This window comes from Otolemur garnettii, unplaced genomic scaffold, assembly GCF_000181295.1.
Source record: "Otolemur garnettii isolate 467f Iridium unplaced genomic scaffold, OtoGar3 scaffold00006, whole genome shotgun sequence".
NCBI classification, from domain to species: Eukaryota; Metazoa; Chordata; class Mammalia; order Primates; family Galagidae; genus Otolemur; species Otolemur garnettii.
The window spans coordinates 24,728,070-24,752,887 of record NW_003852401.1 but is presented as its reverse complement, the minus strand read 5'-3'; the positions used below and the strand labels follow the sequence as shown (position 1 = coordinate 24,752,887).

Below are 24,818 nucleotides of genomic sequence, written 5' to 3'. Positions count from 1 at the left end.
TCATGCGAAGCAGTTGTAAAAGACCCTTAGCCAGTTTCCTCATTTATAGTCACAAGTATCTTCTCTTTGTTCTTCCTAAACCTATTCTCTGCCACTCCTGGAATGATCTTTGTAAAAGGGGAACCTAGCAGTCACGTCTGACAAGATAAGATACAAACTCACCAACGAGCTCCACGATGGTCTGATTCCCGCAGACTTCTCCAAACGTTTCTTATGGTCTTTGCATGCATTCTGCCACAGTGGCCTAAGGGGATGCCAAACTCTGCTTCTGCTTCGTATTTAATGCCTCCACGCCTCCGTGCGCAGCATCAGTCTTCCGGGGCTAGTCTTCTCCTTTCCATTCCTCACTCCACCCCTATTCTGTAATGGGTCTAGCTCCATCTTGCTCTGTCTCCAGCACCATCCCTCAAGTACCCTAGGCAATTGCAGTTTCTGTTCCACGCCACACCTACTCCAATCCACTGTTGACGGCCAGGATGAAGGCAATCATCCTCCACACCTCCCCCTGCCCTTTCCTATCACTCAGAAGATAAAGAACAAAATCCTGACCAGGGCTTATATAGGAGGCCTTACCAGGGCCTGCTTATCTTTCTCTCTGCGTAGCTTGCTCCAACCCCAACAACCTTCTTTCATGCCCTTGAATGCCCTTGAATGTCACCTTTCATCCTGCCATAGGCTTTGCAGCTGGTCTCCTTAGATTGTTTACCCACCTTGCCTGCCTATTCCCTAGCTCTCAGCTCTGAAGTATTACTCCCGAAAGGAAGAATTTCTTTCCCAGAAGGAAGACTCCCCTGACCCCTGGTCTAGGCTAAGTTTCCTTACTCTGCACTTTCACTGAGGAGTGTTCCTTTCCTTCATATCCTTCACTTCATTTTGCAGGGGGTTGATAACTTGATTAAAGTCTATCTCCATCCCAGAAGCAAGTTTTGTGAGTGATAGACAGCATCTATTTTCACCCATCATTGAATCTCTAGCCTAACACAGTGCCAGTCACAAAAATATTTAATCAATCTGCCAAGACTCTCGCTCAGTTGCTTTACTGGGGAAGACTTGATGCCATCACCACCACTGTCGTGACAGGTGTGTTGGTGCTCTAGCAGTCTGAGTCTACGTCAGAGCCCCTGCCTTCATTCTGTATTATTTTACGTGTCAAACTCTTGGGGACCTCAGAGTCTAGACCTAAAAACCATATGTTAACCAACTCCACTGTGCCTGACACACAGTGAATAACACATTCATCTGTAAATTTTTTAAAATTGAGGTAAAATTCACATAACTTTGAATTCACTGTTTTAACCATTTTAAAATGGAAACTCAGTGTTATTTTAGTACATTCACAATGTTGTGCAACCATCATCATGATCTAGTTTCAGAATGTTTTCATAAACCTGAAAAGAAACCCATATGCATTAAGTCTCTCCCACTGTCCTCCCTCCCCAGCCTCTGGCTTTCTGTATGTATAGATTTGCCTATACTATCATATAAGAAAGGTTAGGCATGGTGGCTCATATCTATAATCCTAGTACTCTAGGAGACCGAGGCAGGCAGATCGCCTGAGCTCATGAGTTAGACCAGCCTAAGCCATAGCGAGACCCCTCCATCTCTAAAAATAGCCGGGCATTGTGGCCAGTGTCTCTAGTCCTAGCTATTTGTTAGGCTGAGGCAATGGAATCAATTGAGCCGAAGAGTTTGAGTTTGCTGTGAGCCATGATGCCATGGCACTCTACCCAAGGTGACAGAGTGAGAATCTGTCTCAAAAAAAAAAAAAATCACATAACATGTGGACTTTTGTGTCCAGCATCTTTTCAAGGTTTATTTACATGGTAGTGTATATCAGTACTTCATTTTTATGAATGAATAATATTACATTGTATAAGAATATCATATATTGTTTATCCATTCATTTGTTGGTGGAAGTAAAAGTTGCTTCTACCTTTTGGCTACCGTGAATAGTGTGTCTATGATCATTCATGTGCAAGTTTTTGCTTAAGCACCTATTTTCTTTTCTATCTTTTTTTTTTTTTTTTGCAGTTTTTGTCCAGGGCCGAGTTTGAACCTGCCACCTCCAGTATATGGGGCCGGCACCCTACTCCTTTGAGCCACAGGCGCCACCCTCTTTTTTTTTCTTGAGACAGAGTCTTACTTTGTCACCCTCAGTAAAGTGCTGTGGTGTCAGAGGTCACAGCAACCTCCAAACTCTTGGGCTAAAGTGATTCTCTTGCCTCAGCCTCCCAGGTAGATGGGACTACAGGGGTCTGCCACAATACCTGGCTATTTTTTGGTTGTAGTTGGGCTGGATTCGAACCTGACAGGTCCGGTGTATGTGGCTGGCACCCTAGCTGCTGAGCTATAGGTGCCAAGCCTTAAGCACCTATTTTCAATTCTTTGGGATAAATGCCTAGACATGGAATAGCTAGGTCCTATGGTAACTCTATGTTTAGGTGATTAAGAAACCATTAAACTGTTTTCCACTAGTATGTACCATTTTACATTTCCACCAGCAACATGTGAGGATTCTAACTGTTTTTTCCATATCCTTTGCCCATTTTTTAAGTGGATTGTTTGTCTTGTTGAGTTGTAAGAGTTCTCTGTATATTCTGGGTACTAGGCCATTATCAGATATATAATTTGAAAATACTTCCTCCCATTTTGTGAACAGTTTTTCTCATTTTCCTGAAAGTGTCCTCTGGAGGATAAAACTTTTCAATTTTGGTGAAGTTTAATTTATGCATTTTTTCTTTCGTTTGCTGTGCTTTGGGTGTCAGATCTAAGAAACCATCGATAAATCCAAGATCATGAAAATTTATACGTGTGTTTATGTTCTATAAAGTCCTTTTGAGTTCTAAAATTATACAATTTGAGGGTGGCGCCTGTGGCTCAAAGGAGTAGGGCACTGGCTCCATATGCCAGAGGTGGCAGGTTCTAACCCAGCCCTGGCCCAAAAATTGCAAAAAAAAAAAAAAATTATACAATTTGAAATATTATTGGTAACTCATTAGATGCAAAAAGCTGTTGAGATTTCAGGAGATATTGGGTATTATAGAATCAAGGACTTGAATGGACCTAACATAAGGCATCATGTTAGTGTCAGCATTAGATCCCAAGATTGAAGCTTCAGAAACACCAAGATAGAATTGAGTTATAGATAGACTGGAGAATTGATATGGAGATATATGATAGACTGCAGAATTTTGGGTTAGAGTCTTTAAATACATGTCCCAAGTTAACTTAAAAGACCTCTAATTAAAACAGTTAAAGCAAAATTGCAAAATACATAAAGGCCAAAAATATGCTCTGAGGAAAGTGGGAAAAAAAAAAAAATCTGACAAATTCCAAGCAGTGCTTGGACCAAAGAATAGAATGCTATTTGTATAAAGGGGAAATGTTAATAAATGCTACATACCGTTGTGGGTGGAATATATAAAAAGCCATTGTAGATACTGCAGGAAAAGAAAAAGACTTACTTTCTAGTTGAACTCTGAGCAAGATAAGATAAAGGCTTATCTTAGACATAGTACATGCTCAGTAAAGAGTTTATTGGATGTGAAATAAAACTTCTGGAAGAACAAATGAATGCCCTCCACAAAGTAAATGTTCGATAATGTGTTTGCTGAATGAAAAATAAAACTCTCAGAAAATGAACAAATTTGACATGACCATTATAAATGTAACTCCAATGAGAAATGACACTTCAAAGTAAATTATTGATTGGGAAAAAGTAAGTAACTACATTTTAGAGAGTAGCACTATGAAAAGAAACAAAAATAAAAGAAAGAAAAGAAGAAAAGAGGGAAGGAAGCACACATGCAAGCCAGCTAACCTGCTTACAAGTCTATAGATGCAATAGAGGGAAAAAAAGTGTTTAATAAAAGATAAATTAATAAGACTATGGTGATAATAGTCATTTATTATAGGTGAAGAAATGACCGACAATCATGTGGTAATAATTTCTTATTATTCATATTTTATTTATTTATTTATTTATTTTTTGAGACAGAGCCTCAAGCTGTCCTCCTGGGTAGAGTGCTGTGGCATCACAGCTCACAGCAACCTCCAACTCCTGGGCTCAAGTGAGTCTCCTGCCTCAGCCTCCCAAGTAGCTGGGACCACAGGAGCCCACCACAATGCCTGGCTATTTTGGTTGCAGCCGTCATTGTTGTTTGGCGGACCCAGGCTGGATTAGAACCTGCCACCTTAGGTGTATATGGCTGGCGTCTGAGCCACTTGAGCCACAGGCTCCGAGCCTATTATTCATATTTTAATACATTAACTTAGAATAACCGAATTATTTCCTCCTCTCTCCTGTCTTCTCCTAATAGCTTCTCTCCACATTCTTTTGCATTCTAAAGAATCTTTTAGGAACAATAAGATAATAGATAATGGTAGTTTATTCTATGGTTAATAGTAGCATATAAACACTAAACTTTTCTGTTTTGTTGAATGAAGACAGAGAAGTCAAATAGCAACCCCTTATGCTGGTGGTTTCAATACTGTGCAGATTCACATTTTAAAACTAATCACATTTTACATTTAAGTATAAACTATACTTCAATAAAGCAGAGAAAAAGAAAATAGAAAGGTCTGCCATAAACATATTAATTACAGTGAGAGAGAAGTGGCCTACAACCCTCCGGCTGTTTACCAAGTTGGACAGGCCTGCAGTATGAGTTTTGACATGAAAACAATGGAAAGAGAGACCTTATCAACAAGCATGCCTTAGAACTCACACAGATTTTCAGTCATTGCTTTGGTCTTGGAAACAAAGTCCTGTGCCTCAGCACAAAAATGACAGCAAGATAACAAGCAAAATTCAAAGAATTTTCAAACTTATGACTACAAGATTAAGGTGGCAATTAATAGAAATTTGATGCTCTTAGTTTTCTGTTTGAAAACATATATATTTTTATGTAGATTATAATATAAAGATGGCAGGTGATATGACCGTATACCCCTCATACCCACTAGGATGGCTATTTTCAATTAACCCTCCCACCCGCAGAAAATAACAAGTATTGGTGAGGATATGGAGAAATTAGAAACCTTTGTACACTGAAGGTGAGAATATAAAACAGTTTAACCTTACGTAACATGGTATGACAGTTCCTCAAAAATGATTAATAGGGTGGCACCTGTGTCTCAGTGGGTAGGGTGCCAGCCACATATACCAAGGGTGGCGGGTTCAAACCCAGCCCTGGCCAAACTGCAACAAAAAAATAGCCGGGCGTTGTGGCAGGTGTCTACAGTCCCAGCTACTTAGGAGGCTGAGGCAAGAGAATCGCCTAAGCCCAGGAGTTGGAGGTTGCTGTGAGCTGTGTGACGCCACGGTACTCTACCAAGGGTGATAAAGTGAGACTCAGTATCTACAAAAAAAAAAAAAATTGTTAATACAAATGGAATTACTATATGATGCAGAATTTTCATTTCTGGGTATATAACCAAAAGAATTGTAAGGTGAGACTAAAATAGATATTTGTACACCCATGTTTATAGCAGCATCATTCACAATAGCCAAAAGTAGAAACAATCCCGGTGCCATTAACAGACAAATGGGTAAGCAGAATGTGGTACATTTCTATGAGGGATTGTTATTCCATATTAAAAAGGAAAAAAAATCTATCATATGCTATAACACAAAAAAAACTTGAGGGCATTATGCTAAGTGAAATAACCTGGTCAAAAAATGACAAATACTGTATGCTTTCACTTATCTGATACACCTTGAGTAGTCAAAATCATAGAGACAGAGGCCTGACATGGTGGCTCACTCCTGTGATCCTAGCACTTGGGGAGGCTGAGGCCGCCAGAGCATTGGTTGAGGCCAGGAGTTCAAGACCAGCCTGTGCAACATAAGGAGGCTACATGGCTACAAAAAATATAAAAATTGGCCAAGATTTTTGGCATGCACCTATAGTCCCAGCTACTTGGGAGGCTGATGCAGAAAGATCGCTTGACCCTAGGACTTTGACATTGTAATTACCTATGATGACACCTCTACTTACTAGCCTGGGTAACAGAGTGAGACTCTGTCTCAAAAAATAAATAAATAAAATAAAATAAAAGGAAACCATGAAGGGCAGCACCTATGGCTCAGTTAGTAGGGTGCCAGCCCCATATACTGAGTGGCGGGTTCAAGCCCGGCCCTGGCCAAACTGCAACAAAAAAATAGCCGGGCATTGTGGCAGATGCTTGTAGTCCCAGCTACTCGGGAGGCTGAGGCAAGAGAATCACCTTAGCTCAAGAGCTGGAGGTTGCTGTGAGCTGTGACGCCACTGCACTAGATAAAGTGAGACTCTGTCTCCACAAAAAAAAAAAGGAAACCATGCAGAAAGGTGCATGGTGATTGCTAAAGGATAGGGGAAAGGGAGATAAAGGGTGGGTGAAAGGTTGGAAGAGACTTCTGTTTTCTCTAAATAGGGAGAATTCAAGCAGGCGCTTGCATGGGATTATAGCTTCAACCTTTCACCGTCTCTTGCATTTCCAAAAGTAAATGAAGGCAGTTGGTAAGCTGAAGATCCCAGAACAGTTCAAGTTCACTGCTAGGCAAGCTATTTAGGAGACAAACGACAAATTAATAGGCACAGGAAGAAAGGAATAAAGGAGAAACTGACTAAGAACAGAATAAAATTTGCCAAAGCAAAGTCAGAAACCCTTTTATGAGCAGGAGAAGCAAATGAGGAATTCAGAAGTTGTAAAGGAAAGGAGTGACAAAACTCGAGCAAGAAAGAGCAAGCGATTCTAGAGAAACGTGCTAGAGCCCGGCGGTTTCAGCTGATGGACAGAGCTGTTGGCTGGCCAACTTTTGTGTTAAAAATTGGAAAGTGCCATGTTTTCTATTGGTACCAAATATTTATTGTCTACATGTTAGTTCTGATAAGGCATCCATAAAATTATAATACTTGTAAGCATATATTTTATAAGTGGAAGTTGGGCACCTGTAACTCAGTGGCTAGGATGCCAGCCATATACACCAGAACTGGTGGGTTTGAATACAGCCCGGGCTTGCCAAACAACAACAACTAGAACCAAACTGGGTGTTGTTGCAGGTGCCTATAGTCCCAGCTACTTGGGAGGCTGGCTGAGGCAAAACAATCACTTAAGCATAAGAGTTGGGGTTTGCTGTGAGCTGTGACATGACAGCACTCTACTGAGGGCAACATAGTGAGACTCTGTCTCAAAAAACAAACAAACAAAATATAAGTGGAAGTCACGGATATACCCGTAGAAATCAAGAAGGAGAAAGTCATATTGACTTTCATTATTGAGTAACATTATTTTGGTAGTCTTTGTTTTAAAAAAATTTTCTTATTTATTTTGTGTCAGGAAGAACACTAGGGAACAAAACTATTTTGAAAATGGGCAAGGTGGTCCGTTCAAATGGTCCAATTCATATCCTCCCCCCAAATGGGTAAAAAAGTAATGGTATCCAATCTTTCATATCTAGTTGTTTGAGTTAGTACTTAAGTCTGTCTTAAAATGATTATTCAGGGAAAATTATTCAGTTGGGATTATCCTTACTTTTTATAACTTCTTTTCTTTCCTGGTATGTGGCTTTAAGCCAGTCCTCTCTGATTCTTAGAATGCTCCAAGAAAAGATGAATTAAGGAAAGGGAAAGGAAATTCAAATAAGTCAATGGGGCTGCTTGGCAGTAGTGAACATAAAGCATGTGATTAAGGAGAGGCTGAAATGAACTAAAATCAAGGCAACTGCTTTTTTCAATAATACTATTTCTACCCTCCATTTCCACAGAAGAAGGCAAATGAAAATGGTATAATAAAAATTGCCAATATTAATCAAACTAAGTGTATGATGTGCCAGGGCTGGTTCTAAGCGCTTTGCATGTACTAACTCATTTAATCTTCACAACAACCCCATAAGGAAAGTACCCGGTAAGAGCCAATTGTTAAATTTTCAGGAATTTTGAGAGCCTGCTGGGAGCCTGAAATCAGCTACTGTGGGAGTACTTACATGATGGAAATGAATATATGATATAAATCGGAGCTTTTGTGGGGAGAATCATTTGTTCCACATTTTCTAGAACACCTCTGCTATCATTCTTTTCTCACAGATGGGTAAACTGGGGCACAGAGAAGTTGAGGAACTTGCCCATGATCATGCAACTAGTTGGTGCAGTTAAGATGTTATCCTCGGCAACACCACCTGGGAGCCCAAGCTTTTAGTCATCATGTATACGGCTTATGATATGACTAAAATGCATTGGCTCAATTTACAAAGCCTGGAGTCCCAATTTGGACTCTTCTGCTACCCACTTTTTAAGCTGTCTGAGTCTCAAGACATTTTATAATAGAATGTTTCACTTTTATCTCTGCTATATCATAAATAAAATATATTATGTAAAAATGCAAAATAAGCCTCGGTTCTTTTCTTTCCTTCCTTTCTTCTTTTCCTCCTTTTTTCCTTTCTCCTCTTCTTTGTTCTCTCCCTCTGTCCCTCTCCTTCTATTTTCTTTCCTTTCTTTCCTTCCTCCTCCTCTCCTTCTCCTCCGCCCTCTCTTCCTTCCTTCTTTCCAAACGTTGATTATTGTCTATGCAGTAGAATGTATATAAATCTCTTGGGACTTTTGGCAGCATTTAAGGAGAGCTATAGAGAATTTTCTCCGTAATGTTCCTGCACTGCTTTCCTCGTTATTATGGAAAGCTGAACAGCTGTGCTGACAGTAGGCATCATCATCATCATTAATAAATATTTATTGAGCATGTCCTTTGTAGGGAACTCTAGGGACGTATTCGGGTAGATGATGTGGTCCTAGAGCTTGTCAAATGAGGGGCTCGGGTAAGAAGTGGAAATTGTTAAAAAGAAAGAGGAGAGTAACCGCGATGGGTGGGGCCACTGAGGGAGCCTTTGGGTGGAGGGAGAGGCAGAGCAGCATTTGAGCTAAAGGAAGCATAGCATGGAAGTGGGCATTGCAGGCTGCAGGAACGGTTTGAAGGCAGGCACTGAGGCAATTATCACTTTGGTATGTGGAATAATCAGCAGTTGGGCCTAAGATAAGGTTCTGAAATAGACGATGAGGCTGCAAAGGAAAGCTTCTTATTGGAGGAGGGCTTTTGGTGTTTGACTGAGGAGACTGGACTTCATTTTCTGAGCTGTAAAGAACCACCCAAGGTTCTTGAGTACATGAAAGAGTCACACAAGAGTGCTGTGAATACAGTTAAAGTTAGGCATGTAGACTGAAGTGGAGGACGGAGACTGACAACAGAGAGAACACTCAAACAATAATCTATTATGAAGGTGTTTCAACATGGAAAACCCTTAGGGAATACTTAAAATTGTGACTAAGATGTAATTAGAATTATAAACCGTGGTGATGGTGGTATAAAAATATGCCATAAGAAAGACTGGAAAGTAGTGCAACGACGTTACCCCCGTGATGGGATGAGGCTGGTGAAATTTGGGGTGATGTTCTTCTTCAGTAATACTTTTCACGATGTGTTCATAATTTAACACAAAAAATGTATGCAAATAGTAAAAGTTATGGACAGTAAAAGAGATGCTTGGAGGAAGCACTAATTTTAGATGAAATGATTAATTATGCTTTAGACCAGTGGTTCGCAACCTTCCTAATGCCGCGGCCCTTTAATACAGTTCCTGTGGGTTGCAGCCCACAGGTTGAGAACCGCTGCTTTAGACACAGGAAAATGAAGGAAAGCCATTTAAATGGAAAGGCATTGGGGCAGCAGGAGACATGGAGCTGACATTTTGGAAACCAGTCAAAACTGGACGCACTTTGTGAGCAGGGGAGTGGCCAAGAATTTGGAAAAGGCATTCAAAGCAAGAAGGGCCCAGCAAGAAGGCCTAATTGATGGCGATTTGCCCAAAAGGGTGCAGAAGAGGAGAAGGACGGGAAGTCCATAGAAGGGACTGGACTAGTATGACCTGCTAGGTCAAAAAGACTGATGCAAGTTAGTTGATATGGTAGTTGACTTCTAAAAGTTAAAAAAAAATAGGGCAGAGAAAAGCCACTGTTTCTAACTTCTTGAATGAATGAAGCTGAAAAAAACAATAGTACCTTCATTTGCAGTACCCTGAACCTCATAAATGCATCAATATTATGATTTAATAAAATGCACAAAGCTATGATTTAATAAAAAAAATTTAAAAAATAAATAATAGTAGTTCCATTTATTATTTCTTCTATGTTGGCACCATGATATGTGCATGATATGTGATATGGGGTCTTTTTTATACCTATCATTGTGTCAGGTGCCATTGTAATATCATCCCCAGTCTACAGATGAGAAAAGTAAGCCCACATTTGAGATAGCAGGAACCTTAGAGATTATTTAGCCAAAGTCTTCTCACTTTGTACATGATGTTAAAGGGCTCATAGGTGATTTTACTTGTCCCAGGTCATTTGACTAGTCCAAGGCAGACCTCACTTGAAAAGGAGGAGCTCACATGGGGTGGAGGTTATGAGCCCATATTTCCCCTTAATGATGCCCAGCCTCTCTTCCAGTACTACTGAGTCCTGCCATCATCAGGGCTGCTATGAATTGTCATGGATTTTCAAAATTGTTGTGGAAGGGATTTCAATGGTATTTCTTCATATTTACTTTCCATATTTTCTTAATATATAAATTGCCTAAATGTGCAAATATTGATGCTTATATCATTCAGTGTTATTTGGCTTTTCCAAGTAGCTTTTGTATTTTATTATTAGCAGTATTATATCTGATGTCATATATGGCAGTGCTTTTTAAGTCTGGCAATGCATCTATTACTAAAAGGAGTTTTGTTTTGTTTGTTTTGTTTTGTTTTCTGGAGGAGGGGGGCATGGTGGATGTTGTTCAGGAAATTGGAAAAGTTATGATGATTTAGAAGAACATGGAGTAAAAATTTAACTAAGACCTAGATTATGCAATAAGAAAAAGAAACAAAATACATACAGATTAGAAAGGAAGAAATAAAACTCTCTTTAGTTGAATATGATATAATTATCTATACAAAAGATCTGAAAAAAAAATAACAAAAATATTCCTGGAACTAATTAGTAATTATAGCAAGACTGCAGAATACAAGGTTAATATTCAAAAGTCAAAATCACTTTCCTATATATTATCAATGAATAAGTAAAATTTGAAATTTAGAACACAATACCTTTTATATTAATGTCCATAAAAATTAAATACTTAGGTATAAATCTAACAAAATATGTACAAGATCCATATGAAAATCATAAAAGAATATTACAAAATTCTGGTAAAAGAAATCAAAGAACTAAAGAAATGGGGGATAGTCTATGGTTTTCGGTTTTGTTTGTTTGTCTTTTTGGAGATAAATTTTTACTCTGTCACCCTCGGTAGAGTGCTATGGCACCATAGCTCACAGAAACCTCAAACTCCTAGTCTCAAGCAATCCTCTTGCCTCAGACTCCCGAGTAGTTGGGACTATAGGTGTGCGCCACAATGCTCGCCACTCCTGCTCAGGCTGGTCTCAAATTCCAAGCTCAAGCAGTTCACTTGCCTTTGCCTCCCAGAGTGCTAGGATTGCAGGTGTGAGCCACTGCGCCTGGCCCATATTCTTTCTATGTTTGTAGATAGGATGATTCAATGTTGTCAAAATATCAGTTCTTCTCAAATTGATCTATAGATTCAATGCAATCTCTATCAAAATCCTAGCGGATTATTTTGTAGATAACCACAAAATGATTTTAAGGTTTAAGTGGAGATACAAAAGACCCAGAATAGCCAGCACAATATTAAAGAAGAACAAAGTTGGAAGACTGACACTACCTGACCTCAAGAGTTACTATAAAGCTATGGTAATCAAGAGAGTGTGGCATTGGCAAAAGAATAGACAAATAGATCAAATAGATCAAAGGAACACAACAGAAAGCTTAGAAATAGAACCACATAAATATTGTCAACAGATCTTTTAAGGAAAGATTATCTTTTCAACAAATGGTGCTGGAACAATTGGACAGTCACATGCAAAAAAAAAAATTAATAAATCTAGGCAAAGACCTTACTTCCTTCACAAAAATCAACTCAAAGTGAATCATAGACCTAACTCAAAACTATAAAACTCTTAAAAGCTATCATAGAAAAAAATCTAGATGACTTTGGATTTGGCTCTTTTTTTTTTATTTCAGGCTCCTTTATTCCATGAATATTTACAGAACATCAACTATAGGCAAAACATTGACATAATCATTGAAGATAACATTGGGACAAATATACCAATTTTATGAGGAAACAAAAGCATTATCTACAGATCAATTATGAGATAAGTGTACTCATTACCACCACTCCTAGTAAAGTTAAAGATCCTAGCTAGTACAATTATGATAACTTAAAAATCCCAATGGTTTGTAAAAAAATACAAATTTCATTACTTCTGAGTTACCAAGTTACTTGCAAGTTACCAAAAACAATAGAAAAATTCAGCAATGTAGCTAACTTCAAAATAACTATACAAAATCAATTATATTCCTATGTAAAAAAGAATTATAAAATAATATTAGAAAAAGAAAGATAGCATTATATCATCAACCAAAATAGAAAGTACCTATCAATATAGCTTTAACAAGAGCTGTGCAATTTTTTTTGAATACATAATCGTTTACTACTTGTTTGTTACAGAATACACAAGACAAAATACAAATAGCAAACTAATTTTTTTCTCATTATGTTTTTACCAAAGTCTAAAAAAAGATGACTAATATATAAATAAAAGTAAAAAATAATTTCTAAAAAAAAAAAGCAGATCACGCCAAGTCTTATAGACAATAGAAATAGAAATACTTCAAAATCATTCTACTTAATCTGGATTCCTCTGATAGTAAAATTAGAAAAAATATATTATTATAAAGGGGAAATTACAGGCATATTTCACTGATGAATAAAGATGCAATATGATGAACAACGTATTGACATGTTGAATTAAAAATTGATGTTTATGTAATATATGTTGATCAAAATTAAATCCAGTGTGTGTAAAAATGTCATTATTATTTTTTTGGCTCTTTAGATATAACACAAAAGTCACAATTTATGAAAGAAATAATTGATAAACTGGATTTCATTAAAGCTTCTGGTCTGCAAAAGACAGTATTTTTTGCAGAAGACAAGCCAAAGACGGGGTGGAGAAAATATTTGCAAAAGACACATCTGACAAAAGTTATCCAAAATACACAACAACTCTTAAAACTTAACAATAAGAACACAAACAACTCAATTAAAAAATCGGCCAAATACCTTAACGGATACCTCACCAAAGAAGCTATACAGATGGCAAGTAAACATATGAAAACATGCTCCACGTTACTTGTCGTCAGGGCAATACAAATTAAAACAATAATGAGATACCAGTGCATGCCTATTAGGACGGTCACAACCCAGAAGACTAATAACACAAAATGCTGGCAAGGATGTGGAACAACAGGAACGCTTCATTTATTGTTGTGGGAGTGCATGGTGGTACAGCCACTTTCAAAGGTAGTTTTGTGGTTTGTAGCAACACTAAATGTATTCTTACCATACAATCCAGCAATTGTGTTTCTTGGTATTTCATCAAAGAACTTGAAAACATGTCCACATACAACCTGCCCATAGATGGGTATAACAGTCTCGTTTATCATTGCCACAACTTACAAGTAACCAAGACATCCTTTGATAGGTGAATGGATACATGAACTACGGTAAATGCAGACAATAAAATATTATTCAGCCCTAAACAGAAGGGAGCTATTCAGGAATGAGAAGACATGGAGGAAACTTTAGTGCATAGTACTAAGTAATCAAAACCAATCTGAAAAAGCTACCTACTGTATGATTCCAATTATCTGACATTCTCAAAAAGGCAAAACTATTAAGAAATGGAACAAAGATCAGTGGTTGCCAGTGGTTGGGGATGGGGGAGAAATGAATAGGCATATTTTAAGGCAGTAAAAATACTCTGTATTCTATTATAATGGTAAATACGTGTCATTATCCATTTGTCCAAACTCTTAGAATGTACACACCACGAGTGATCTTAATGTAAACTGCAGACTTTGGGTGCTTGTGATCTGTAGGTTTATCAATTGGAACGAATGTACCACTCTGGTGGGAAATGTTGATAGTGGGAAACAGGCGTGCATGTATGGGGGAATTGGTATAAAGTAAATCTCTGTGCTTTCCTTTCAATTCCACTGTGAACCGAAAACTGCTCTGTAACAATGATGTCTTTTTGAAGAGTGTAATTAATTTTATTCCTTGACAATTAAATCCTACAAAAGAAGGTGTTTTTAAGTAGCCTAAGTGATCCACCCTTTCAATGTTTACGTTAATAGATGGAGCCTTAGATGGAGACAGTTTCCAGTTATTTTTACCCCTGTTTGGAAAATGCCCTGAATTATGTTTTACAAATTAGCAGAAACCAGATATCGTACTCCTGATTATTACTAGAAACCAACAAATCTATCATGATCTACAAAAACACGCAGCCCTGGAAGTGTTACTAGCAAATTTCACGGTGTAAACTCTCACCAAGGTGGGGAATGTTATAGATTTTGCTGTTGACATAATATGTGACATAATTCACAAAAAGGTAATTATGACCTAAAATTTTCTCATTATTACTTTGAATTAGCAATAATTTGCTTGATTTCCAAAAGCTTAACACTTTTGAATATGCAATTTTAGATACGTTTATATTTATATATTACTAATTGGCCTTACCTTTTTGTTAAGTTTTACATTTAATTCTTTTTCACAGTTGTTGTGAATGTTCACACATACCCATTCTGGCTGTGTTACTACCCCCAAAAACATAACCTTCAAAGAATGACTCTAGTATAAAATCATAACTACTCTTACTTTATTATGATGTCCATGCAGATAAATTAGAAATATATGAAAAATATGTATAATATCTGGCTATCTCCACATTGTTGGTTGAAAAGAAAGACTGAGATTGATTTGTGTGTTTTGTTGTTATCCATTAAATAAAAAAGATAGGCCAAACATGGGAGCCTGCTAGAAGTTTTTATTTGACTAAGAATTATATAATATAATTCGTAAACTCCTCTTTATGAGACTCATGTTTTAATAACCTGCCCCCAAAGCAAAATTTTTAGGCAAGGGCAAGAAGTTTCTAAAATGTATATTCCTTATTGGCCAAAAGAGTGTTTTTCAACTCAGTGTAAATTCTGAGTCATGGTGAGGTGTGTCCAAGATTAAAAAAAAAATAAAGAAGAAATAGAAAATAGCCTTAGAGGGCATTGAACTTACAATATGCGCTGTTTTAAGAAATGTTTTATTTAGTCTGCCTGTTGGCTTTCATATCCATGCATTGCTCTTCTTCTCAACTCTACAAGGCAAGTAGAAGCTGACTATTGTGGGCTGGGGGTCCTGGGTTCCTATGTCAGCTGCAATCACGTATGGGAAACTGACTTATAAAAGATCCTTATGAGCAAGAGACACAACAGCTGAGAGAAGAAAAGACAGAGTGTTCCTCTCTTCTTTCTGCCTCTGGCTGCATCATCAGAAATAGTTATATCTCCACCATCAGAATCACTGTGGTTTCAGATCTTACTAGAAGATCTTGACCTCTGGGCTCTGTTAGTTTGGCCTTGATTTCCCCAGCCTAGTGGGGGGACAGTGACTTCTTACTGTGGCTACTCAATTCCTTATTTGACTTCTTAATTCTTCCATCATCTGTATAATGAGTTCTTTGAATTCAATTCCTGGTTGGATTTTGACTGATATAGTTCACCATGTAAGTAAGTATGTGTATACTGGGTCACGAAACTGTGAGTTGTTATGAGAATTTTGAAAGCTACTGTCTATGAAAATAAATTTGATGGTGTTAGGCTCATTGCTCTAGTTAGTCATTGATGGCTATCACTGAGCTGCAGAACATGATCCTGGAGACTCATTTTTTTTTTACTTTTTCTTAAGGGAAACAATGTGGTATAGTAGGTGGTGTATTGACTGGGACTGAGAAGACCAAGATTGCAATCTTGGTGGGTGGCCATAGGGAATCCATTCAACCATGTATTCCAGTATGTTATGCTCACTTTGTGAGCAGAACCTGAGGTCCTGGGATTGATATGTATCTTTTAAGCCAGTGACTATTATAAGAAGTTATAGTGTTGCCATTTGAAATAAGACACTGATATATGGTCTATGATAGCTCAAAGACCAGTGATGTTAGCATATGAAGGGTGTTTAAAAGAGTAGGCATTTATCTAGGTCATTAAGCTATACTTTCACTATTTTATTTTCCTCAATTAGTAAGTAGTCGTTTATTATGCTACTATTAGAAAAAAAATCACTCAGCATTCTAGTCTTATGTTCTTGGAAAATAATCAACATTGATATGAGCCAGGGAACTGCAGAACATCAGGTGATGGTGATTACAGTTAGTAAATCAGTTGATAAATCACACCATAGAATCCAGGTATCACATAAAGACAAGTGCCCCTGATAGGTGGATATACAGTGTGTCCATAAAGTTCATGTGCAATCTACTACGTTAAACTATCTTAAATTGCACACGAACTTTATGTCCACCCTTTATTTTTAAAGTAGTTTAATCACCTCCTCTAATATGCATGATGCAATGGTACATTTCAAAACTGTTAAGAAATGAGTATAATTGTGACGGATGTGTTACTTGGTTCAACGTAAACATTTCACACTGTATATCAAAGCAGTACTCTGAACCCCATAAACGCATCAATGTACAAAGTTACGATTTAATAAAAAAAATTAATTATTAAAAAAGTAGTTTCATGAAATATAGGGACTGTATGATTCAGATATACCCCCAAACTTTGAGTCCTAACTACTAAACAATAAAAAAGTATGTTATGATGTTATTATATCTTATCAGTGAGTCCCTTGTTTTCCCTCATATTTAAGAAAAGTCTATTATTGAAGGGCTTCAAATAGTCTTCATAGTAGTAAAATTCCAACAGATATCACAATGTCTCTGGCAAGATAAGCAAGTGAATATGCACAGTTCCAGACCCAATGTGAGTTTTTCCTTTATGCCCCACACTCATTGAAGTCAGTGACTGTTCAGCTGAGTTTATCTGAAGGGGAGATAAAAGCCTTCTGCCAGCATCAAACCTTGCCCCATGCAGAATCCAGACCCAATCCTCTCCTCAAACGTCTTATACTTGTTTTATATGTTCATCACTTTCTGGCTGGCAACACCATTCAAAACTAAAATAAAGCCATATTGTCCTAGAATCTATTTTATTCCTACCTGTGGAGAGAATAACTTTTTTTCCCTCCTAGAAAGCAGATTATTTAATCTCAATTTTTTAAGGGTCATCTAAGGTAATTTTAGTAGTTGTTTCTGTTTCTTTATAGTCCTGCCTTATTTTCTGTTTATCTCTTGAATTTACGTAAAACTTGAAGTATGGAGAAAGGACGGGAATAAGACAATAGTGAATCGGGCTTTTGTGTGCTTAACTTGAAGTAAGAATCTAGTGAGTGACAGAACATAAACTGAGCTGGAGAAGGTCATGCACAAAGAAAAGGCAATGAATAGTAACTGAAAAGGCAAGTTCAATAACAGATGAAGGTGGTCAAAAAGTAAAATACTGCAATAAGATCTAATATAACAGCCAGGGAGATGAATACACATATTTAGACGAGGGGCTCAGAGGTAGGCGACAGTGTCACATTGGCACAGAAGCACATTATGGAGTAGAGAAACTCAGTACAAATCAAAGGGTAGCAGGTACAATGGCCTGCCCCCAAAAGTTAAAATTTTTGAACAATCGATAACAAAAAATATTTTTAGAACCTGAATTCACATTCTGATTCCTCATATACAACTGCCCAAAGATGTGTCAAAACCTCAAAGACACGTTGATGACAATATTTTTAAAAATCCTTTTTTAATCGAGTCAACAATATATAATGCAGTATTCCTGAGGAACTCCTTCAGAATAAATTATCCTCAGAGGCCCATCTCTGGCAACAAATGAAGGTCTCCTTTGGGCAGTTAGAATGCATTCGAGTTACCTAGAGCACTATTTTTCAACCTTGTTTATCTTATGGTACACTTGAACCTATAGCTAAACTTCCTCAGCACACTTAAATTATGTTGATAAAAAAAAAAAAAGAGTAAAGGCTAGGCAGGGTGGCTCACACCTGTAGTCTGGGTGACCAAGGCGGGTGGACTGCCTGACCTTAGGAGTTCAAGACCAGCCTGAGCAAGAGTGAGACTTTGTCTCTAAAAAAAAAGCCAGACATTGTGGTGGGCACCTCTAGTCCCAGCTACTTGGGAGGCTGAGGCAAGAGAATTGCTTACGCCCAAGAGTTTGAGGTTGCTGTGAGCTGTGATGTCACAGCACTCTACTGAGGGCAACAAAGTGAGACTGTCCCCCCCCCAAAAGAAAAAGAGTAAAAAAAGGAATTTACTTACTGTCCTTTGAACTTCCTTTGAAAATAATTTAATTAATGATCTTTAAACATTTTCTCAGCACACCTAAGGTCCTCTCACGACACACTAGTGTGCTATGGCACACGGTTCAGTTGAATACCACTGGTGTAGAGATACATTGAGTTCTACAGAATGTTTTTTAAGGGTAGACGTGTTTGAAGGTATAAAATATGCACACTTAGTTTTATAAAAGTTATGGAGAAGATTAATTTCCTGTCAGATAATTAACCCTGGGTGATTGATGCTGCTTATATCTCTGTGTCAGTAATTCTTACTGCTTTGGGGGGAGATCTCTTTGAGAATCTGATGAAATGTATAGACTCTTTCCATAGAAAGTATACGTTAAGATGACCACAGAATTTTGAACACAGTTTTAGGGGATTCTCAAATACTTCAGAGAGCATTTGTATTCCACTCCAACCAACCCTCCATCACAGGTTAAGAACTCTGTGCTGCTGATGAATTATTGGGTAGTTTTTACGTAACCAATGCAGATCATTCTGTGTCTGGAGTTCTATCAGATTGAGTTAAAAAAAAAAAATCTCACTTTATCATTTAGTCATCACCAAGTTGCTTGATCACATTCTCTTTACAATTAAAAAGAAAAAAGGGATAGAGCATAATTATGTCTCACAACACATGTATTCAGTAGTAATATTTCAAGTGTACTATGAAACATACATAAAATAAAAATTATAAAAGAATGCAATGAATATGACAGAAATGTAATTATCTTACTAATCATGATATCACACTATCAATAGCTAATATCTCAAAGCAAAATACATGCCTAGATCTGTATAATAAACACATATAAAGGTCTGATTCTTTACCCTAAAGTCACTACAATTTTTTAACCTTTAAAGGAAAAAGAAAGAGAATTTTTGTTTTTCCTATATCACAATGAATTTCCTGACTCCATTTTGCAGACCCCTGCCTTAGGCAACTTACTTACTGCTTCTCAGTTTCCTCATCTATAAAATGGGGGTGGTATCTCCTCGGATTAAATGGATTGAACAACATATGTAAAGGTCTCTGTACAACTTCTGCCATGTGATTTAAAGAAGAAATAAAAGGGAGCGGCTATTAAAATTACATATTGTAATTATTCCTATTTTATGAAATGATTGCCATGTATGCATTCATGTTACTCCTAGCCTAATTTTAAAACTAACAAACAAAAACTTCTTGTCAAAGCTCTTCCTATGACTATAAGAGCAGTAGCTTCTCTTCACCTTTCAACCTTTCTGTCTCTCCTGAAAACAAAACAAAATAAAAACCAAAAGCATTTTCCAAGCCCTTTCAGCCTGGCAAATAACATACAGATCCTGAACGTTTTGCCATCTTATTCATTAACATGAAAATTACTAATAGTAAAGACCTGCTAAATTCTCCATGTCAGATAATTTTATTATCTATCCCTAATACTTTCATTCAACAATTTTTTTTTAAAACAACATACAATGTGCTAGGCATCCAGCACACAAACTTAATTGCTGAAGTTTCAAAGATGAATTGAAACACCCTCCAGGCACTAACTATCTAGTGGAAGGTACCAACAAATAATTGCAGCAAAGTGGTAAGTGCTACAATGGAGGTACCCACACTGTTGCTATGGGAGCAGAGTAGGACAAGCAGCTTCCTCTGCCTGGGTAGGGCAGAGAGGACCACTGGAAAGATTCTGGGTCATAGTTGAGTCTTGAAGATGGGAGTTGAGGACCTGCAGTTCAGGTAGAGGGAAATTGTGTCCAATATGGCCTTTTGGGAACTGGCCGGTAGACCAGGTTTTCCTGAGCTCTGGCATTTGGGGTAGGTCAAGAAGGCTGTTAGAGATCTATCCATGCACAGCATTGGATGTCATGCTAAGATGTTTGAAATGTATCATACAACAGATTGGGAATAAACAAAGGAATTTAAACCTGAGTGTGAGGTGATCACAAAGAGAATTGGGTGGTATTTTGGAGGAAGGATTGTGGAGAGACAAAATTTTGTGAATGCCCATTGGACAAAAGGAGAGAGAGGTGTGTTTATTTCTGTAATAAATTTACTTGCTGATCTAAACTCTTCCTTAAATTAAGTGTCAGCCGATTCAATGTGTCAAAGTTTAGTTTCAGTTTCCATGACTGAAGATGAAGCATTCATTCCCCAAATGGTCTTACCTGCTCCTGTTTGAAGCTAGGCAACATTTCAATCAGCATTACCAGTTTGTGGGGACCAGACGTTTCCAACTTTGTACAAGGCACTTTTCCTTATGAGGGTATTATAACTAGATATCAATTTCCAAACCCACTATCTACTCTATACGGAACACCAACCAAAGCAGACTTACATAACAAGTGAATGTGGCCACACAGACATGAAAAAGTGACTTCTATCCCTTGATACCAAACTAGAAAGAGAAAAGCCAGTTCAGAGAACACATTATGACTCATCAAAGTCCAAAAAGAAAAGCTTCCTGTGAATAAGGCATTCTGTGCAGCTTCCTGGAGCCCTGTTAGCTTCTAACCCTATTTGCTTTTGTGTGATTTTCTGTGAAACAAAAGAACTCATCCCTTTCCTCCTTCCCCATCAATTGTTAAATTTTGCTTTACCTCAGAGATGAAGCTCGTGCTATGCCCTACAATCTTCTTCTTGTACTGAGAGAATGCTGTTGCCTTTTTCATTTCTCCTGAGTTTAGACCTTATTTTATAAAATTCCTACTTACTGGAGTCCAAACTACAAACAAGATGATTCTTCAGAGGAACAACCCAAAGGGAAAAGGTGATGTTCTCTTCGGCCAATGGGAGGGGAGAAGGGGAGGCAATATCTATATTTAATCTCGCCTCCAATGATAGATTTTATTTTTCAATTCCCGTAGTTGGGCATATAATGCATAGACACCAATCCCTCGAAGAACTGCATCAAAGTTTTATATGAGCTGAAGAAAATACACTTATAACAAAGGGAATGTTTTCTTCTTTACTTTCCCTCTGACAAAATGCCAGGAGGAATGGGCCAATCTCTTCCTCCAGTGATTTACTAAGATGATTGTTCTCTTTTTGAAATTTGGCATGGCCGGTAGAGGTGGAATCTTAAGTGGGAAAAGGGTATTTATTCAAAGGGGAATAAAAGTGAAGTCATCAATGTCTGAAAATTGGGGTTTGAGGTTGGCATGCCAGGGAAACAAATTAGGCCTAATTAAAACCTACTACTATTCCATGGAACTAAACATTGCCATTAGGTTAATCCTTTATTACAGGCAACTAGGTTATCTGGCAATATTATTAGTTGCAACTTATTAGGTAGTTAGAAGTTAGCATTCATGGCATACGTTTACCACACTACCAATTTTGTTTAGAATTTCTAAGTCTTTCTCACTTAAGTTATACTGGCATACCCTCAAGTAGAAAAACAAGCTCTTCCAACAGACTCTTCCTGACATATATTCTATTTCTCTTAGATGTGTTGTCTTCTGTCGTCTTGAGGTTCACTTGAGGGACAGACAGAAAATGATGACGCTTATGTCAACAAGTAAATAATAAGACTTTAGAAAATTATAGGATGGGTGCATACTACCACTCCCAGCCATTGTAAAAAACTGTCTTTGCAGGATCTGCTTCAGCCAGCAGTGGACCAGCCGTATAAACAATTCTTGCTATTTACTGACCACATGCAGTATTTGCTGTTCTTTCCATTATTTCTTGTCTTCCATGTATGCAGTGTAGAGTTTTAAGCATTCTACAACTTCATTTCAGACCCCGTTGCTCAAATAGAGTCAATTTGGCAATAGTAAAATGGTCTAAAAATACGATTTTACTCTAGGAGGAAATATCTTCAACCAGATAGTCACAGTTCACTTTGAATGACTAATTTAAACCATTACATTACAAAATAAGGGATAAAGCATACTTTTCATAACACTATCATGTAGGAACAGTTTTAATTTTAAGAGTCAAGCACCTACATTCATCTGAATCTACAATAATAGACCACTGATTTAAAATCTCCTAACATTCTTTCACACTTCATAAAACTAAAAATCAAATTGTCTCACCAAATACCGACCTATTGGTCTGGCCAAAGCACTGTATTTCAAGGAAAATTGGAACAAGAGGTCTCAAAACCGTGACGTGCCAGTAGGTTCCAGTTTGTAGCCTTAATTGGTCTTAAATGTAGGATGGGAGGGAAGAAACTACGGTCTGTAGAGAATAAGAGATTTATCTCCCTTCTTAAATCAAAGGCAGGTTCCCTGCTGCAGGCACCCTCTAGCTCGCCTGCCCGGTCCCCGGTTCTCTCCTGTTTTTGTGTGCTTTCCGTGAAGATGACAGGTGAGGGAAGGTTAACGTGCTGCCTAGCCCACGAAGTCAACAGAGAGGTTAGGGCTGGTTTATTTATTTATACCGACTTCAGCCTCTCAGCTGTTTTTCCCTCCCTGACATTTGGAAGCTTACAGTCTTTTCGAGAACAGACAAATTTGGCAGGAATGTTCTTTGTGCCCGCCTTCCTTTTTACTGGGAAAAAAGGGGGCAGATTTATAATGACAGCCTCTGGGAGGGGGGTGAAAAAGTTTCAACCCGCACGACAATGCCCGATTTTTCCATAGTCGACACTATGTCACACACAGCTCTGGTGCCACTCGGAGCCCTCCCCTTTGACACCTCCCTTTCTCTCCGCAAGGCTCTCACTGGCAGGCGGAGGCACGGTTAAATTCCAGCACCTTCTCCACATACCCCCAAACTACTACACGCTATTACTACGACTGCCCTCCCTTCTTGCGTCGCCTCCTCCTTTTCCCCAGCCTCCCTGGAGGAGTCCCGCAGCGGCCCGGGGAGAGCACTGCCAGGGGAAGGGACGACCGGCGCCTGACTCCAGCAGGGCTCGGGGCTGTCTGCGTCCTGCGCAGTTTCTCTGCTCCAGGCACAAACACCACCCGAGAGCCGGCGCCTAGCAGACACACACGAATCCACGCATACAGTAGACCCGTCTCGATCCACATTCTTGCACACCGCCCCCTTCTCCCCCCGCGCTCCCGGAGTCGCTGAGCTGGGCGAGTGACAGGCGCGTCCCGCCAACCCGCGCCCGGGCGGGCAGGGAGGAGCGGCGCGCGCGGCCAACTGCGGCGCGTCTTCCGGCGCCGGTGGAGGCGGCGAAGGTGGGACGCGGGGCGGAGTCCGAGTTTAGGAAGAGGAGGGGATGGCTGTCATCAATGAAGTCATATTCATAATCTAGTCCTCTCTCCCTCTGTTTCTGTACTCTGGGTGACTCAGAGAGGGAAGAGATTCAGCCAGCACACTCCTCGCGAGCAAGGTAAATATAACTTACAACTCCTTTCTCCTCTTTCCCTCCCGTTGGCCTCCCGGCTGTAGCCGCCGCACAAACCCCTTCGGCACCGCGCCGCCTTCGCCCGGGATTATTCATTATTATCCTAATTATTATTTATTGTGCATGCACGGAGACCAAAACAAACAGGCGGGCCAACCGCCACAACAAAAAAAGCCCGCCTCCTCCCCGCGGCCTCAGGTGGAATGCTCTAACGACAGCTCCCAGGCGACGGTGGAAGAAACGGGAAAGTTTCAGCCAAACCTTGCTGTTCTAATAATAACAGTAATAATTACTACTTCAAGGGGTAAAGGAGGGGTGGGAAATCCCAACAAACCACAGCCTTGACCCTGGGTAGGCAGTCAGCGATTTGATGCAAACTCAATGGTGCAACACATACATTCCGCCAGGTTGCAATCCCCCCATCCCCTTAAAAGCTGGGGGTTGGGAGGGGGTGGTAGAAGAAGGGGAAGGCTAGGGGACCGGGGAGGAGGATGGAAATGCTACAGTTCATCCCGAGCAGTCCTCCCCGGAAGAGTTGGAAGGGGAACGGGAAAGGAGGGCGAGGAGCCCGGACTAGCGGCAGGGCGCCAGCGAACGCTGCTGCCACCCGCTTCCCGGGGACTTGTTTAAAGGGCTCCGGCTGCGGAGACCAGAGCGGATCGCAGCTAGAGAAGTCCAAGCTGACGCGCTGGGGAGGCGGCGGCCACCACCGCGGGGCCGGTGCGTGCTGGATCGGAGGTGTCACCTCCACTTTCTACGTTCCCTCGGGCGGGGATGGGGACACTGATTGGTAGGCAGGCCTTTAGGCACAGGGGCTGCCAGGGGGTTGCGTCCGGGGCGTTGCGGACGTCTCTGCCCCTGGTACCTGGCAGTAGCGCAGGCTCGGGTGTTGAAGTTAGGGGGTGTCCGGCCATGGCCGCAATGCTGGGGGAGAGGGAGGAGGCCCCAAAGAAGGAGGTCCGAGGTACACGCTGGGCTCCGTTACTCTGCCCTCCCCCTCCCTGGATTTGTTTTCTTTTGCTTAGCGTTTTCCCCAGGCTAGCGCCGCGGGCATGGGGAGCTTGCGAACGTCCGCGTACTAGGGGCGCTCTGGGACCTGGGAAAGCCTCGGCG

General features: G+C 39.5%; 1 protein-coding gene across 1 annotated transcript in view; it reads left to right on the top strand.

Moving 5' to 3' along the window:
- Positions 1–23,506: 23,506 nt before the first annotated feature.
- The window catches only part of SMARCA2 (SWI/SNF related, matrix associated, actin dependent regulator of chromatin, subfamily a, member 2), a 169,304-nt gene continuing 167,992 nt past the window's right edge, over positions 23,507–24,818 (top strand). The window contains 1 exon segment of the mRNA XM_023509150.1: positions 23,507–23,690. The gene's annotated coding sequence lies outside the window, so the exon portion shown is untranslated.